At 47.8% G+C, this 18149-nt stretch overlaps 1 protein-coding gene across 1 annotated transcript in view; it reads right to left on the bottom strand.

Moving 5' to 3' along the window:
* Positions 1-18149, bottom strand: part of CPSF3 (cleavage and polyadenylation specific factor 3) — a 65550-nt gene that overhangs the window by 19801 nt on the left and 27600 nt on the right. The window lies entirely within an intron of this gene.

Raw genomic sequence — 18149 nt, 5'->3', positions numbered from 1 at the left:
CAATCACTGCCTGTAAATATGCATGATGTTACAGAGCATTCAATTCACTTTTATAACAACACTGTTTAAAGAGAAATGAGTTCTAGTGCATTACTGCTAATCAACAGGGTGGCATATCTATGTCAAATGTTAATTATAAAAAACTTACAGCTAGCAACAAAATCTGTAGAGTCTTGTTAGTGAGACTTAATGATATCACCATTAAAAGTTCTTCAAGCCAAATTCACAGATGCATAGAGTTTATGGCCAGAAGGGATATTAGATCATCTAGCCTAACCTCCTGTATACCACAGGCCATTAAAATTTCACCCACTTTCCCTGAGCCCCAATTCTGCCCTAAGTTTCACCTGTGCAACTCTAACCCACGAGCCTAAGAGAGAGATATCTCTTGAAGAGATATATGGGGGGGAGGGGGGCAGAGGGAGACTGGATAGGAGTGAGTTGTATCTGGGTCATTGTTGCTAGCAGAGTTGCACTCCACATCCAGACGTTTCTGGAATTGGGTGTGGTAGTTTTTGGGTTTGCTCCAATAAGTTCCCTGTTGCTGTGGTGGGACTCAATGAGGGCAAGCCATCAGGGCTGCTGCTCTGCAAAAGGCCATGTGAACTGTGTGGGCTGGGAGAAGCTAAGCCCGGGAGCAGAAAGCAGGCTGATTTCCCTAACTCTGAAGCATTTTGCAGCAGGTTAGTGAGTGATATTGTTAACCCTCCGACAGGGAACCATGGGCAGGGTTAATTATAGAAAGGGAAAATTGGGAGGAAAAAATAATTTATTTTAATTGTATACTTTGAATGGTGTTTGATTTTAGCCGAACTGTTTTAGTTAAATTGTCTCAACTAGTATGATTCACCAACTTTTCTTTAAATGTGGAGAAAGTCATTTATATTTTACTATTCTTAGTTTTGTATTTTCTTGTAACAATTTTTTTTTTAAATCTTTTAACTGAGTGATTGATTAATCAGTTAGCTGACTGGCTAACAGTGATTTTAGAAGAGGAAGAGTCTGCCTGGATTCCAACTGAAATTCCTACAAGCAAGTGGAGGGAAGATGTTGCTTTTGACTCAGCAGACTACAGATTTGGTGATCAAAGCCTCTGAGGCCTGGTCTACACTAGGCTTTTATGTCGACTTTAGCGCTGTTATATCGAATTAACCCTGCACCCGTCCACACCCGGAAGCCATTTAGTTCGACATAAAGCTCTCTTTAAATCGATTTCTGTAATCCACCCCAACGAGAGGAGTAGCGCTAAATTCGACATGGCCATATCGAATTAGGCTAGGTGTGGATGGAAATCGACGGTAATAGCTCCGGGAGCTATCCCACAGTGCACCACTCTGTTGACGCTCTGGACAGCAGTCCGAGCTCGGATGCTCTGACCAGCCACACCCCCGGGAAAATTTGAATTCATTTTCATTTTCCTGTCTGGGCAGTTTGAATCTCAGTTCCTCTTTGGACATCGAGGTGAGCTCAGCAGCAGTGGCAACGATGCAGAGCTCTCCAGCAGAGATGGCCGTGCAATCTAATAGAAAGAGGGCCCCAGCATGGACTGATCGGGAAGTCTTGGATCTCATCGCTGTGTGGGGCGATGAGTCCGTGCTTTCAGAGCTGCGCTCCAAAAGAAGGAATGCTAAGATCTACGAGAAGATCTCCAAAGCCATGGCAGAGAGAGGCTACAGCCGGGATGCAACGCAGTGCCGCGTGAAAATCAAGGAGCTGAGACAAGGCTACCAGAAGACCAAAGAGGCAAACGGACGCTCCGGATCCCAGCCCCACACATCCCGTTTCTACGAGGCACTGCATTCCATCCTTGCTGCGGCCGCCACCACTACCCCACCACTGACCGTGGACTCTGAGGATGGGATATTGTCCACGGCCGGTTCCTCAGCGGACGGGGAAGAGGAGGAAGGAGATGAGGAGGACGAGGCAGTCGACAGCGCTTACCAAGCTGATTTCCCCGACAGCCAGGAGCTCTTCATCACCGTTACAGAGATCCCCTACCAACCCTCCCCAGCATGTAACCTGGACACAGATTCAGGCGAAGGATCAAGCGGTAAGTGCTTTAAACATATTAACCTTTATTTTTTACAAAACTTGAATATTAATACTAAGAACAATCTGTGAATCATGATTTCTTCCCCCTGGGCGCTTAAGTAATCAGTAACAACTATTTAAAAAAAAATCAAACAGTGTCCGGTTCTGCATGATTGTGCTGCCCAAGCTGCTCCACTCTTTAGTGCCTGCTACTGCAGCTATATTAGAATCCTGTCTATATGTCCGGGGATAGAGCAGTAGTCCTCCACGGACATCTCCACAAAGCTCTGCTGCAGGTAGTGGGATAGCCTGTTCATCAGGTTCCTGGGGAGAGCGGCTTTACTTGGTCCTCCGAAGTAGGAGACGTTCCCGCGCCAGGAGACAAGCAGGTACTCCGGTATCATTGCCTTGCATAGCATGGCGGCATAGGGCCCCGGTCTCTGCAGGCTTTCTCGAAGCATCCGTTGGATCTCGGTGTCCGGGATCCTCATGAGAGTTATGTCGCTCATGATGACCTGCTTTGAATTAGGTAGGGGACTGTTAGTATTGGGACTGCTTGCAACAAGTTCCTTTACAGAACTGTGACCGCTGGTTTACAGCCACGCGGTGGGGGCGGGAGAGGGGCAGCATACAGGGATCTTTCCCTGGCTCATCCGTGAGGGGGTGGGACAGGGCCAGAGTTCCTGCTTGGCCGATTGCTGGCAGCACAGACTGGCAGTGCTTTCAATGTGAAAGGAGGCCAGTGGTACTCCTACAGTTTTAAGCAGCCACAAGTCTACGGCTTACCATGTTTGCCTGCTACAGAGAGTACCGTGTCCTGCCCCGCTTCCCAGATTGGCAGTGCAAAAGCCCAGGCACTGAAGGCGAGGTTCGAAAATTCGACCTTGTCCGGAGTGCGCATGTGATAGGTGTGGTTCATGGTCTTGTTCACAGAGAAAAACTATGTTCTTGATTCACAACCACATTTATCTTTTGGAGGAATTCACTGCCTTTTCCTCATTCCCACAGCCACATCTGCAACTGTCTCCTAACCCAGCTTGGCATCACACTCCCAGAGGCTAGCGCACATTAGGCGGAGAAAGAAGAAGACGCGAGAGGACATGTTCTCAGAACTAATGGGCTGCTCCTGAGCCCAGGCAGCACAGCAGAATCAGTGGAGGGAGAATTTGTCACAAATGCACCGGACACTCATGGAACGTGAGGAGAGGTGGCGGGCAGGAAGACCAGCAGGCGACTCAAACGCTGCTTGGACTTCTGAGGGAGCAAACGGACACGCTCCGGCGCCTTGTTGATGTTCTGCAGGAACGGAGGCAGGAGGACAGAGCCCCGCAGCAGTCTATCAGGAACCGCAGTCCCCCGCCACCAAGTCCCATACCTCCCTCTCCCAAAGTCCAAAGAAGGAGGGGTGGCAGAGTCCGTGAAAACTCTCACTCCACCCCTGCAGACTGCTCAAGCACCAGAAGGCTGTCATTCCCCAAAATTTGAAAAGTCCTTTCCTGCCCGCCTCACCCAAGCCCCCGTCCGACTTTCACCCCCCAGTTTCCTGTCTGGTTGTTAATAAAAAATATGTTTCTGTTCATTACTGTTTCAGTCAGGTTCTTTTGAGGGAGAGTCTGTCTGGAGGGGGGGAAGGGGCTTGGTAATTGGACAGGACAGTGACCTTTTGCAGGGTAGAGAGGCGGTGTCAGGTCCAGCATCAGGACACATACACAGTGCAGTCACTGGTTACCCTGGTCAGTCTGGGAGGTGTTTTTCATGTTCTGGGGGGGGGGGGGGTTGCTCTGTGACTTTGTGGCGGGGGGGGGCGGTTACAGATCTTATGCAGCGGTCCTTATCCTGGCTCACAGATCCACGCAGCAGGGGATATGTAACCCTACCCCCCCTGCCAGAAAGTCACATAGCCGACACACACACACAGTCCCCACCAGGAGTGCTGGCAGGCTCCATTGAAATAACCAGTCCACCAGTGCGGAGCCTGTCATTCCGGTAGTTTAGAAGCATCATTTGCATCAGAACACTGAACCCGCCCCCCGCCACAGTCTGCGTCCCCGGTTTAAAATATTCCCGCGAAAACAGCAATACAGACAACGGTGTTCATTAACAAAATCGAAATGATTTTATTTTTTGGGAAGGGGAAGGGGGTGAAGGGGGTATGTAACTGGAGAGGATAGTCAAAATGAACTGGGTAAAGAAACGGGGGCAGGTTCAGCTTTTCTGTCCACAAACTGAAAAGTCACTGGTTGCCCTGCTCACTCAGGAACCTAGCTTTCAAAGCCTCCCGGATGCACAGGGCGTCCCGCTGGGATCTTCTAATGGCCCGGCTGTCTGGCTGGACGTAATCAGCAGCCAGGCTATTTGCCTCTAGCTCCCACCCCGCCATAAAGGTCTCCCCCTTGCTCTCACACAGATTGTGGAGCACACAGCAAGCTGCAATAACGATGGGGATATTGGTTTCACTGAGATCACAGCGAGTGAGTAAGCTTCTCCATCTCCCTTTGAGACGGCCAAAAGCACACTCCACCACCATTCTGCACTTGCTGAGACGGTAGTTGAACAGTTCTTTTTCTGTGTCCAGGGCGCCAGTATAGGGCTTCATGAGCCAGGGCATTAGCGGGTAGGCTGGGTCCCCGAGGATGACTGTAGGCATCTCCACATCCCCAAGAGTTATTTTGTGGTCTGGGAAGTAAATACCTTCCTGCAGCCGTCTAAACAGACCAGAGTTCCTGAACACGCGAGCGTCATGAACCTTGCCCGGCCATCCGACGTAGATGTTTGTAAACCGTCCCCGATGGTCCACCAGTGCTTGCAGCACCATTGAAAAGTAGCCCTTTCTATTGATGTACTGGCTGGCCTGGTGGTCCGGTCCCAGGATAGGGATGTGAGTCCCATCGATAGCCCCACCGCAGTTTGGGAATCCCATCGCGGCAAAGCCATCTATGATGACCTGCGCGTTTCCCAGGGTCACTACCTTTGGGAGCAGTACCTTCACGATTGCCTTGGCTACTTGCATGACAACAACCCCCACGGTAGATTTGCCCACACCAAAGTGGTTCGCGACTGACCGGTAGCTGTCCGGCGTTGCAAGCTTCCAGAGGGCTATGGCCACTCGCTTCTGGACAGTCAGGGCTGCTCGCATGCGGGTGTCCTTGCGCTTCAGGGCAGGGGACAGCAACTCACAAAGTTCGAGGAAAGTCCCCTTCCGCATGCGAAAGTTTCGCAGCCACTGGGATTCATCCCAGACCTGAAGCACTATACGGTCCCACCAGTCCGTGCTTGTTTCCCGGGCCCAGAATCGCCGTTCAACAAAATCCACATGCCCCATTGCCAACGTGATGTCCTGGGCGCTGGGGCTCGTGGTTTCTGACAGCTCTGTGCTACTCTCCGACTTCAGGCCATCACGGCGGTGTCGTAGCCTCCTCGCCTGATTACTCTTCATCTGCCTCAGGGAAAGGTGTATGATAAGCTGCGAGGTGTTGAGAACGGCCACAAGTGCAGCGATGGTCGCAGCGTGATCCATGATCGCAGTGCTGTGGCGTCCGCGCTGTCACTGACCAGAAAAGTGCGCGAACTGATTTCCCGCCGGCGCTTTCATGGAGGGAGGGAGGGCGTTAGTGACGGACGGATGACGACAAATTTTTTTTACCCAGAAGGCATTGGCGGCTCGACCCAGAATTCCGATGGGCAGCGGGGACTGAGGGAACTGTGGGATAGCTGCCCACAGTGCACCGCTTCCAATATCGACGCTCGCCCCGTTAGTGTGGACTCACAAAGTCGAATTACTGTCCTTAGTGTGTCCTTAGTGTGGACACACACGTTCGACTTTGCAATATCGATTCCACATATTCGATTTAAGTAAAATCGAATTACCCTCGTAGTGTAGACATACCCTGAGACTCAGGCTAGGTCTAAACTACCCGCCTGAATCGGCGGGTAGAAATCGACCTCTCGGGGATCGAATTATCGCGTCTCGTCGGGATGTGACAATCGATCCCCGAATCGACGCTCTTACTCCACCAGCGGAGGTGGGAGTAAGCGCTGTCGACGGGAAGCCGCGGAGGTTGATTTTGCCGCCGTCCTTACAGGGGGGTAAGTCGGCTCCGATACGTCGAATTCAGCTATGCTATTCGCGTAGCTGAATTTGCGTATCTTAAATCGACATCCCCCCCCACCCCCCCGTAGTGAAGACCTGCCCTTAGGTGAACTCAACCTAAGCTTTTGGGAACTCTGAGTTCCTTCTCACTGTGTTTCTGTGGGGATTGACCTGTTTAGATTTAATTTGTTTTTTTTATTTATGTTTATGTATAATTGTGAAGGTAATGTATGTGAATTATAAAATAGCCATGTCATGCTGTAAACATTAAGTTATTTATTATTATTAATTATGTTTCTTTATCATAACATTTAGAAAGTTGGTACTTAATTAAGTTAATCCCTTTTGTTCTTTTTGGGACTTGAATGTGGGGAGGTTGACCCTGTGCATCCTTTCTGAAAATCCTTAGAGACTGAATTCTGGGTCTCCAGCTGCTTTTCTATGGGAGTTGAGTTTTTTTAGGCACTGAAGAAGGACAATGAAGTGAGCTCTACCCACCCAAAGGTTACACAACTATTGCCTTCCAATAGGTTTGAACAGGCATAAATATTGGGACTTATTGAACAGTTCTATTCAAGATGTACAACAGATTGCAGCTCACTCTCTCTAAGCTGTTTCTTTTGGAAGACTAACAGAAGTAGTAAAAACCCAACCTACCAAAACACAAAAAGAACGCCGCCCCCCCCCAAAAACCCCCCCACCCTTGTTGTTTCCTGAGCCCCGCGCGCATCCCCCCCCCCCCCCAAAGACGTACAAGAAGCTGGTCTGCTGAGTAACAGGTATCACTTAATCACTTTTAAGAGTGGAACCCTATGTTAAAAGTTAGGATTCCAAGAAAAGCATTGATTGTACTGTAGAACAGTGGTTCTCAACCAGGAGTCCGGAGCCTCCTGGGCGGCCACGGGCAGGTTTCAGGGGGGCCAATGTTAGACTTGCTGGAGCCCAGGGCAAAAGCTGAAGCCCCACCACACAGGGCTGAAGTCCAGGGCCCTGAGCCCCACCACCCGAGGCTGAAGCCAAACTTAGCTTTGCAGGGGCCCCAGACAATTACCCTGCTTGCTACCCCTTAATGCCAGCTACGGCTTTTCTATGGAGAAAACCAGTTGCTGTGGCACAGGTGGGCCATGGAGTTTTTATTGCATGTTGGGGGGGCCTCAGAAAGAAAAAGGTTGAGAACCCCTGTTGTAGAACATAACAGGATATTCACAAAGAAAAATTTGGCCCAGGCACTTTCAACAGGTGGCATATTCCCCCATTCCCTCACTCAAAAAAGAGCTAAGGAACTTTTTAGAGCACTGAGAAATGTTCTTGGTGCTTTTACTATGCAGTTTGTACTGAGACACCTATTTAGGTTAAGAGAGAGAGAGTGAGTGTGTGAGGCCTGGTCTACACTACGAGTTTAGGTCGACTTTAGCCGCGTTAAATCGACTTAAGCCTGGACACGTTTACACTACGAAGCCCTTTCTGTCGACTTAAAGGGCCCTTTAAACCGGTTTCCTAACACCACCTCGACAAGGGGATTAGCGATAAAATCGGCCTTAGGGGGTCGGAATTGGGTTAGTGTGGACGGAATTCGACATTACTGGCCTCCGGGAGCTATCCCACAGTGCTTCATTGTGACCGCTCTGGACAGCACTCTCATCTCAGATGCACTGGCCAGGTAGACAGGAAAAGCCCTGCGAACGTTTGAATTTCATTTCCTGTTTGCTCAGCGTGGAGAGCACAGGTGACCATGCAGAGCCCATCAGCACAGGTAACCGTGATGGAGTCCCAGTCCCAGTCCCAGGATCGCAGAAGAGCTCCAGCCTGGACCGAGCGGGAGGTACGGGATCTGATCGCCATCTGGGGAGATGAATCAGTGCTCGCCGAACTCCGAAGCAGTAAAAGAAATGGCAAAACATTACAAAAGATCTCCAAGGCCATGAAGGACAGAGGCCATAACAGGGATGCACAGCAGTGCCGCGTGAAAATTAAGGAGCTAAGGCAAGCCTACCACAAAGTCAGAGACGCAAACGGAAGGTCCGGGGCAGAGCCGCAAACATGCCGCTACTACGCGGAGCTGCATGCCATTCTAGGGGGTGCAGCCACCACTAGCCCAAGCGTGTTCTATGAGTCCCTCTCTGGAAACGGGGAAGCGGGTTCGGCGGACGAGGAAGATGAGGATGGAGAGAACATAGATAGCTCACAGCAGCAAGGAAGCGGAGAAACCAGTTACCCCAACAGCCAGGATATGTTTGTCACCCTGGACCTGGAAACAGTAACCCCCGAACTCACCCAAGACCCTGAGGGCACACAGGGGACCTCTGGTGAGTGTACCTTTGCAAAAATTACACATGGTTTAAAAACAAGCGTGTTTAATGATTAATGATTAATTTGCCCTGGCAATCGCGGCCAGTACAGCTACTGGAAAAGTCTGTTAACGTGTATGGGGATGGAGCGGAAATCCTCCAGGGACATCTCCAGAAAGCTCTCCTTCATGTACTCCCAAAGCCTTTGCAAAAGGTTTTTGGGGAGGGCTGCCTTATCCTGTCCGCCATGGTAGGACACTTTACCACGCCAGGCCAGTAGCACGTAGTCTGGAATCATTGCATAACAAAGCATGGCAGCGTATGGTCCCGGTGTTTGCTGGCATGCAGACAACATCCATTCCTTATCGCTCTTTGTTATCCTCAGGAGAGTGATATCATTCACGGTCACCTGGTTAAAATGGGGCAATTTTATTAAGGGGACATTCAGAGGTGCCCCTTCCTGGTCTGCTGAACAGAAATATTCCCCGCTGTTAACCACGCGGTGGGGGGGAGGGTTGAAGTGACCATCCCAGAGAATTGGGTGTGTGGGGGAGGGGAGTTAGTTGGGTTTGTGCTGCATGTTAAACCTGAAATCGCAGCCCCTCCTTTTACATTGCAAACCCATTTTAAATGGCACGGGTGCTTGGTATGGGAAATGAGGGCAGAACTGTTTGAAACCATCCCCACATGTTAAGAAGGTTAAAAAAGCCCAAAGACTATATGTCTTACCATGGCTGCCTGCAAGCTGAAATCTGTGTCCTGGCACTGCGTGAGTGATCTCTCACACCAAACCAGGAGACTCTCAATATAAGAGGAAAAATGCGACCTTGTAACGAAAGCACATGTGCTGTGTGATGTTGTGAACAGCAAAATCTAACGTGAAAGAGTCTACCCATTGTTCTCTAAAATGTATCTTTTTTAACAACCTCTCCCTTCTCCACCAGCTGCAAATCTTACTCCTTCGCAGAGGCTAGTGAATATTCGAAGAAGGAAGCGAAGGACGCGTGACGAAATGTTTACTGAACTTCAGACTGCCTCCCACGCTGACAGAGCACAGCTGAATGCGTGGAGGCAGTCAATGACTGATTTTAAAAAAGCCCAATATGAGCGAGAGGAGAGGTGGCGTGCTGAATCGCGGGCTGAAGAGGAGAAGTTGCGTGCTGAAACGCGGGCTGAAGAGGAGAGGTGGCGTCAACTTGTAATCAGAAAGCAAGAGTCGATGCTCCGGCTGCTGGAGCATCAAAGTGATATGCTCCTGCGTATGGTTGAGCTGCAGGAAAGGCAGCAGGAGCAGAGACCGCCGCTACAGCCCCTCTGTAACCAGCAGCCATCCTCCCCAAGTCCCATTGCCTCCTCACCCAGACGCCCAAGAACACGGTGGGGGGGCCTTCGGCCACCCACTCACTCCACCCTAGATGATTTCCATAGCAATAAGTTTTAAAGTTTTAAATTGGAGTGTGTCCTTTTCCTTCCCTCCTCCCCCACCCATCCCGGGCTACCTTTCCAATTATCCCCCTAGTTGTGTGCTGAATTAATAAAGAATGCATGAATGTGAAGTAACAATGACTTTATTGCCTCTGCAAGTGGTGCTCGAAGGGGGGAGGGTAGTAGGGGAGGGTGGGGTGGTTGGTTTGCAGGGAAGTAGAGTTAACAGGGTGGTGGGGGAGGGGCAGAGGGTTCATCAAGGAGCAACAAACAGAAGTTTCACTCCGTAGCCTGGCCAGTCACAAAACTGGTTTTCAACGCTTCTCTGATGCGCACCGCGCCCTGCTGTGCTCCTCTAACCGCCCTGGTGTCTGGCTGCGCGTAATCAGCGGCCAGGCGATTTGCCTCAACCTCCCACCCCGCCATAAATGTCTCCCCCTTACTTTCACATATATTGTGGAGCGCACAGCAAGCAGCAATAACAATGGGGAGATTCTTTTCGCTAAGGTCTGAGCGAGTCAGTAAGCTGCGCCAGCGCGCTTTTAAACGGCCAAATGCACATTCCACCACCATTCGGCACTTGCTGAGCCTGTAGTTGAACAGGTCCTGACTACTGTCCAGGCTGCCTGTGTATGGCTTCATGAGCCATGGCATTAAGGGGTAGGCTGGGTCCCCAAGGATCACGATAGGCATTTCAACATCCCCAATGGTTATTTTCTGGTCCGGGAAGAAAGTCCCTTCCTCCAGCTTTCGAAACAGAAGAGACTGCCTGAAGACGCGAGCATCATGTACCCTTCCCGGCCAGCCCACGTTGATGTCGGTGAAACGTCCCTTGTGATCCACCAGGGCTTGCAGCAGCATTGAAAAGTACCCCTTGCGGTTTATGTAGTCGGTGGCTTGGTGCGCCGGTGCCAAGATAGGGATATGGGTTCCGTCTATCGCCCCACCACAGTTTGGGAATCCCATTGCAGCAAAGCCATCCACTATGGTCTGCACGTTTCCCAGAGTCACTACCCTTGATATCACCAGGTCTCTCATTGCCCTGGCAACTTGGATCACAGCAGCCCCCACAGTAGATTTGCCCACTCCAAATTGATTCCCGACTGACCGGTAGCTGTCTGGCGTTGCAAGCTTCCACAGGGCTATCGCCACTCGCTTCTCCACTGTGAGGGCTGCTCTCATCCTGGTATTCTGGCGCTTCAGGGCAGGGGAAAGCAAGTCACAAAGTTCCATGAAAGTGCCCTTACGCATGCGAAAGTTTCGCAGCCACTGAGCATCGTCCCAGACCTGCAACACGATGCGGTCCCACCAGTCTGTGCTTGTTTCCCGGGCCCAGAATCGGCGGTCCACGGCATGAACCTGCCCCAGTAACACCATGATTTCCACATTGCTGGGGCCTGTGCCTTGTGAGAGGTCCATGTCAATTTCCTCATCACTATCGTCGCCGCGCTGCAATCGCCTCCTCCTCAGCTGGTCCTGGTTTGGCTTTGGCATGTCCAGGAGGCTCTGCATGTTTTCCAGGACAATGCGCGTGGTGTTCATAGTGCTCATAATTGCCGCGGTGATCTGAGCGGGCTCCATGATCCCAGTGCTGGCTATGGCGTCTGGTCTGAAAAAAGGCGCGAAAGTAGTATCTGACGGACCAGGGGAAGAAGGGAGGGAGGGAGAGAGGGAGGGGTGAGTGACGACATGGCGTACAGGTACAGGGAATTAAAATCAAGAAAGGTGGCTTTGCATCAGGGAGAAACACAAACAACTGTCACACAGAATGCCCCCCCCCTAAAGATTGAACTCAAAAGCCTGGGTTTAGCAGGAGAGAGGGGGGAAGCAAATGAATGCAGAATAAATCTATTTTTTACATCTTAAGACGACGGTGCAGCATGACTGATAGCCCTCGGCATTTTCTGGGTGCTTGGCAGTAAGCCTTCAGGTCTATTGCACGATCTGATACCCACTGCAATATGACAATGATGGATACCAATCGTAATATGCTATCTACTGCCCAAAAGGCAAGGGGTTGCTGCTGTGTAGCAATCTAGCCCCACGTCTGCCAGCCCCATGTCTGCCAGCACCCAGATCGCCATAGGCCTCTTCTGGGTGCTTAGCAGACAATACTGGGCACTTGGCAGAAAATAGCATACTACGACTCTGCTAACGTGCAATGAGCCAACAGGGCGCCTGGCAGAAAATAGCATACTACGACTGATAACCATCATTGTCTGCCCGGGTGCCCATGATCGACAGCCACTGCAGTACGACGACGACGGTTACCAGTCGTAATAAACCATCTTCTACCAAAAGGCAAGGGGCTGGTGCAATGCAGACCTACGGCTGCCAGCCCCACAGCTGCCAGCACCCAGATCGCCAATGAAGGCTACCAGTCATGCTGCACCGTCTACCGCCAAAAGGCAGTAAGCTGCTGCTGCTGTTTAGCAATGCAGTCCCACGTTTGCCGGCACCCGGAAGAGATATGGTGACGGTGAGCTGAGCTGAGCGGGCTCAATGCTTGGCGTGGTATGTTGTCTGCACAGGTAACCCAGGTAAAAAGGCGCGAATCTATTGTCTGCCGTTGCTGTGACGGCGGGGGAGGGGCCTGACGCAATGTACCCAGAACCCCTCGCGGCACTGCTTTGCATCATCCGGGCATTGCGATCTCAACCCATAATTCCAATGGGCGCCGGAGACTCCGGGAACTGTGGGATAGGTACCATAGTGCAATGCGCCGGAAGTCGACGCTAGCCTCGGTACTGTGGACGCGGTCCGCCGACTTCATGCACTTAGAGCATTTTAGGTGGGGACACACACAATCGGCTGCATACAACCGGTTTCTATAAAACCGGCTTCTATAAATCCGACCTAATTTTGTAGTGTAGACATAGCCTCAGAGAGAGAGAGAGAGAGAGAGAGAAACAGTTATATTGGTACAACCTTTAGTGTAGATGCAGTTACACTGGTATAAATCTGCCTTAAACCAGTATAGCTTATACAGGAATACCTATACTAGTATAAAGGACCTTTATATTGGTATAATTGCACCCACATTGGGGGACAGGGTGTGCTGGGGGGAGTTGTGAAACTTTTCTTTGTAGACAAGGCCTCACAGAAGAAGTCCGACCAGCTCCCTGCCATGAAACACACACAATTTAAAATGTTAGGTGCAAAACAGCAAATAAAGATAACCCAAAAAAAGGGTAGGAAGGAAGGGGTTTGGTTGGACAAGAGTTACAATATGATCTCACAGTTGCAGCATATGCCTATCCTGATAGTGGTGGGTTTTTTGTTTGTTGGTTTGTTTTTAAAATATAGTAATTCACTTCTTGTAAGAAGTTTATGAGCATAAGAATAACTGAGGGCCTAAATTAGATCAGGAAAACAAATGGAGAGCCCTGGAGATGTAGCCATATCTGTGCAATTGCATTTTCTACACAGTGAGGCACCCCCTTGTGTGTCTAGTTTTAGTTGATGTATTTTCTTTTTTTATTTCTCTCTTTTTTAAGAGGCATACTAATGTCATGTATAGGAAATAGAGAACAAAGAACTACAAATTAATGGTTATATTAGATTTTTTAAATTTATATTTTAAATATCCTTTGTTACAACTCCCCCCCCAAACATGACCAACTGTAACAAAATATATAAATAATGGAATTGTAGAATATAGAAAAATATAACTCATACCTAATGTACACCCATAGGCCTGAACTTCCAGTCTACATTTACGCAGATCAATAACTTATTCTGAGAATAAGCACCAGATTTAAATGCTGAACTGAGTTAAAATGGGCAGCAGGTTTAAAACAAATAAAAGGAAGTTCTTCTTCACACAGTGCACAGTCAACCTGTGGAACTCCTAGCCTGAGGAGGTTCTGAAGGCTAGGACTATAACAGGGTTTAAAAGAGAACTAGATAAATTCATGGAGGTTAAGTCCATTAATGGCTATTAGCCAGGATGGGTAAGGAATGGTATCCCTAGCCTCTGTTTGTCAGAGGGTGGAGATGGATGGCAGGAGAGAAATCACTTGATCATTACCTGTTAGGTTCACTCCCTCTGGGGCACCTGGCATTGGCCACTGTCGGCAGACAGGATACTTGGCTGGATGGACCTTTGGTCTGACCCAGTATGGCCATTCTTATGTTCTGACTCCAAGAGACACCATCACGTATGTCAACAGGATTATCCACTTGTCTTAGCGTATGTGCAATGTGCCTCAGGTGGCACGTGACCAGGATTCATCACTGAATTTGGTCCAGTAGTTGGGTCATTAGCTTCCCCAGCTTGGGCCAGGTACTGACAGGAAATGCAATGTGAACATTGATCCATGCCCCCCGATCATCCACTGTGTGATCTCATACTCCTATTTTATAGCTTCTCCCTACGTGAGCTCTGACTGGCTCAGTTTGCAAATTATGAATATGTATGACTCCCACCCTCCATGGAAACTTACTGTCCTACTCATGCAAAATCACTGATCTGCCCAGTAACTGCCAGCCTTTACTTCTGGATGGTTCTTGGCACTTTAAGTAAATGGCCTTGCTGTCTCCTTGCATGTGTACATAGACAGAGATAGAAACAGAAATCAATTAACGTCTGAACTGCCTCCCCCTCACTCTCTGAACAACTAAAATATTGCAGTGCAAAAGGCATGTGGGTAACCTGAGCAGAAGTCTTGGACTGTTGTTAGTTCTTTTGTTTTTCTGGACATGGGTGGGGGAATTATGTAACAAGGGAGAAGGAGCAGAAAGTGCAACCAGAAAGGAGCAACACTGGTTTCAAAGCAGGTCTCTGAGAAGAAGGGATAGCATTCTTCAGACTGTAGCCTCTAGTGTTTCAACATCTGAGTACTGGAGAAAAAAAAACCTGCCATGACTGCAGGCTATAGAAGACTATTTGGGGATATTTTCAAGAAATTCCTGTACCTCAAGGTAAAAAAGGAACAAGTGCCAAATGGAAATAGTGCAACAAGGAGACGCAAGGCCTGGCTGTCAGAATGAAACATTATGAAAAATGCTCCTCAGAAGGCCATGACTTTGAAGATGATATAGACATGTCTGAACAATTTGGATCAACTGGTTATTAAACTTATTTTTGCACCAGTCTTATGGACTGTCTATCATGTTTTACTATGCTAGCAACTGATAACAGATTATGGTCATACATTTGTGTTTTGGTTGAATAACAGATGAATTTCAATATTTCAATATTTGTGTTCAAAATATTAATTGGTATGTTATTTTGTTGTGGGTGCATTTATCAGTTACATTTTTACAGTTACTGCCAGATTTCTGAAATGATTTTTTATTGCTTAATATAATCAAATATCCTAGGTGAAGATTTCCTGATTGAAAGTGAAGTTTCATTATGCATTTAATAAATGTTAACATTTAAAAAGAATTTTTCAAGCTGTTTGGTATACTGCTGGTATAAGCGTTTAAACAGATTTAGATAATCCTTATGATTTATTAATTATATTCCCTATAAAACAGGGTTTAGAATAAATCAGACCATTTAAACAGTGTGAAAACAGCTGCAGTAGGAGGACTCTTTCACTTAATCTCATTTGCTTTAAAGCACTACACTGAGTAATGCTCAGCGAGAGAGACTTTTTTTTACCATTTTGTTTCAGGCTCCAGCTTAGACATAGGGGTTATGAACATCCATCATCTGCAATGTCTACAATTTCGAAGTCATGTGCTGCAACCACCAGCAGTGCCGCAACTGAATATACTTCAGACAGTATTACCTCTATCAAAAGAAAGACTTTCCTCATCATCCAGTAAAACCATGGATGAGTTTGTAATCAGGACCAGCAGATTCCAGCAAGACTCCATCGATGAAAAGACCGCTCAGTTAATTTATTCAACAAATTCAACCTTTCATCTTGTTCAGAGCAAATATTTCATTTGCATGATTCAATCATCATGACCAGGCTACACATCATCCGGCAGAGCAGACATTGCTGGAAGGGTGCTGGATACAGTGTGTGAGGGAACTTGAACAATGTGCAAAAAACATTGGTGGGAAATTCATTATTTTTAGTCTTGATGGGTGGAAAAATGTATACAATGATCCAGTAGTATGTGCTTGTGTGACAACAGAAGGTGGAGAGGAATAAAAGAAGTCTGTCTTACAGAAACAACTGATACAAAAGGAAATGCCCATACAGCAGAATACATACAAAGTAGCAGTAAAAGCTATAACAAACTGAACAAAAATTCAAGTGTCAGATGTGTAGCTTTATCACTGTAAATGTAGCAAAGATGAGAAGAAACCTAGAAGATAATGAAGGGAACCTGAAATTTATAACATACGGTTCAGTGTTCATTTGATGCATCTTTTAGCCAAAGACTTAAGTACAACTCCAGGAATAAAGGAGAATGCTATTGAAATTGCAAAATACGTCCGTAACAACCACTTTGCTTCAGCTTCACTGAACAGAACTGGAGGATCCAAATTTAATTGTCCCCCAAGATGGAATTCAGTGGCTGACTGTTTTGAGCTATTTATTATGAACTGGCCTATTCTGATGATAATTTGTGAAGAAAATTGTGACAGAATCGATGGAACAGCCAAGTAGTCACCATTGGACTAAAGAGAAATGTAGTAGATATGCTGAATATATTGAAACCTATTTCCATAGCCTTGGACAAATTGCAGAACGATTGCTATAATATTGCCGACACTGTTGAAATTTGGAAAGAACTTCAAGAGACATTGAAGAAAGAAATACCAACCACAAAGTTAAATTGCAGGCAGTAAAGAAGCAGATGGATCAAGCATTTACTCCTCCTCATTTTCTTGCCAATATTCTCAACCCAACGTACCAGGGTAGAAGATGCTGCTGCTATAACATGGGCATCTAATAATCACCCATCAATCATGCCACCCATAATAAATTTCAGAACTGGAGGTGAATCATTCAAGCAGAACATGTTTGCTGATGATGTTTGTAAGAAAGTCACAGCACTGAATTGGTGGAAATCTCTAGCTAAGCTCCTGGAACCAGAATTTGTTGAAGTGCTAAACCAGTATCTGACAACAGTAGTCGCTTCTGTAGGCACAGAAAGAATATTTTCTTAATCTGAATTAATTAATTCAAAGTTGAGAAGTTGATTGGGAGTTAAAAAAACAGGAAAAGTTGTCTCCCTCTTCTAGTCTATGAATAAAAACAAGAAGGGACGGGATGAGATCTAAAAGCCTAAGTAACTGTGAAAGTAGAATGAATTATATTGTAAAAATAGAATGGATTAAAGAAATGCTGTATGTACCTTTAAGCAGAAATAAGGAATGCTGAAATACAGGTGTCAGGAAAAGGAACATTAAGGCATAAACAATGAGTCCGCTTAAGCTAATGGTGAAACATCAGCTGGAGATCTGTAAAAGTTAGTAAGAAAATTGAATATGTATGTCTAGCCTCGGGTAAACTTGTCAGTTCTGCTTTCTTTGTTCTCTTGTTAAGTTCGCGCCCTTTTTATCTGTATAAAATAAGGTAGTGTGGGTCTTGGATGGGGCTCACATTATCTGGGTGTTATTAGCAGAGCGCTGTGCTAATAAAACAGAGTGGTCTGACAAACTGAGAGTCCTGAGTCTAACTTTGACAATTTGGAGGTTCCACCGAGATGGCAACCGTCTTCACTGGGGCCGTGTGATTCCTGACCGTTTTTGTAGGACGACTGTGGCAGCCGGCACCTGGGCATTTGGCCCGAGTGGTCCTCCTCCTGAACAGAAGGGCGCACGACCACAGTGAAGTCTACACCATCGAACCTGTTGGTTCCCACTCTCTTCTGGTAGGGATCCCGGGATCTGACATCAGGAATCTGGTCAGGTAGTTATTTCTGTGTTTTGTCCGGACTGAGGACTGTCCTGTCTCTGTCTCTATCCGTCCTCCTGTGGAGTGTTTGAGTCTGGGTGCCATCTCTGTCTGGGGATCGGCCGACCAAGGGGTTCCTGTCCCCGCGGTCTGAGTGAGTGAAATCTGCACAATCGCAGCCGCACCGTGCCTTGGGTAAAACCCTTGGTGTGAAAGCAAGGGCGATTGAGGCAGTAGCCTGTGGGCTCCTTTTGTGTGTTGCACCAGGCATTGCTCTGACAAACTCGAATTTCCTTCTTGTGTGATTGGTGTGTGTAAAGTCCTCCTGTATGGGTAACCAGACGTCTAAGTCGGGGCAGTTCCCTAAAGGGACGCCAGCTCATTTTATGTATTTTAGGAAGGGTCCAGACTCCTGTAAATTTCTGGAAAAATGGTCTAGGCTAACTCAGGGGAATCCCAAAACTCAGTGGCCACTGTTAAAATCTTGGAACAAAGACCTAGTGGATG

This window comes from Terrapene carolina, unplaced genomic scaffold (assembly GCF_002925995.2).
Source record: "Terrapene carolina triunguis isolate 2854851 unplaced genomic scaffold, T_m_triunguis-2.0 Scaffold42, whole genome shotgun sequence".
Classification (NCBI taxonomy): Eukaryota; Metazoa; Chordata; order Testudines; family Emydidae; genus Terrapene; species Terrapene triunguis.
The sequence above is the reverse complement of the archived record's forward strand: the minus strand, read 5'-3'. Positions and strand labels throughout refer to the sequence as shown.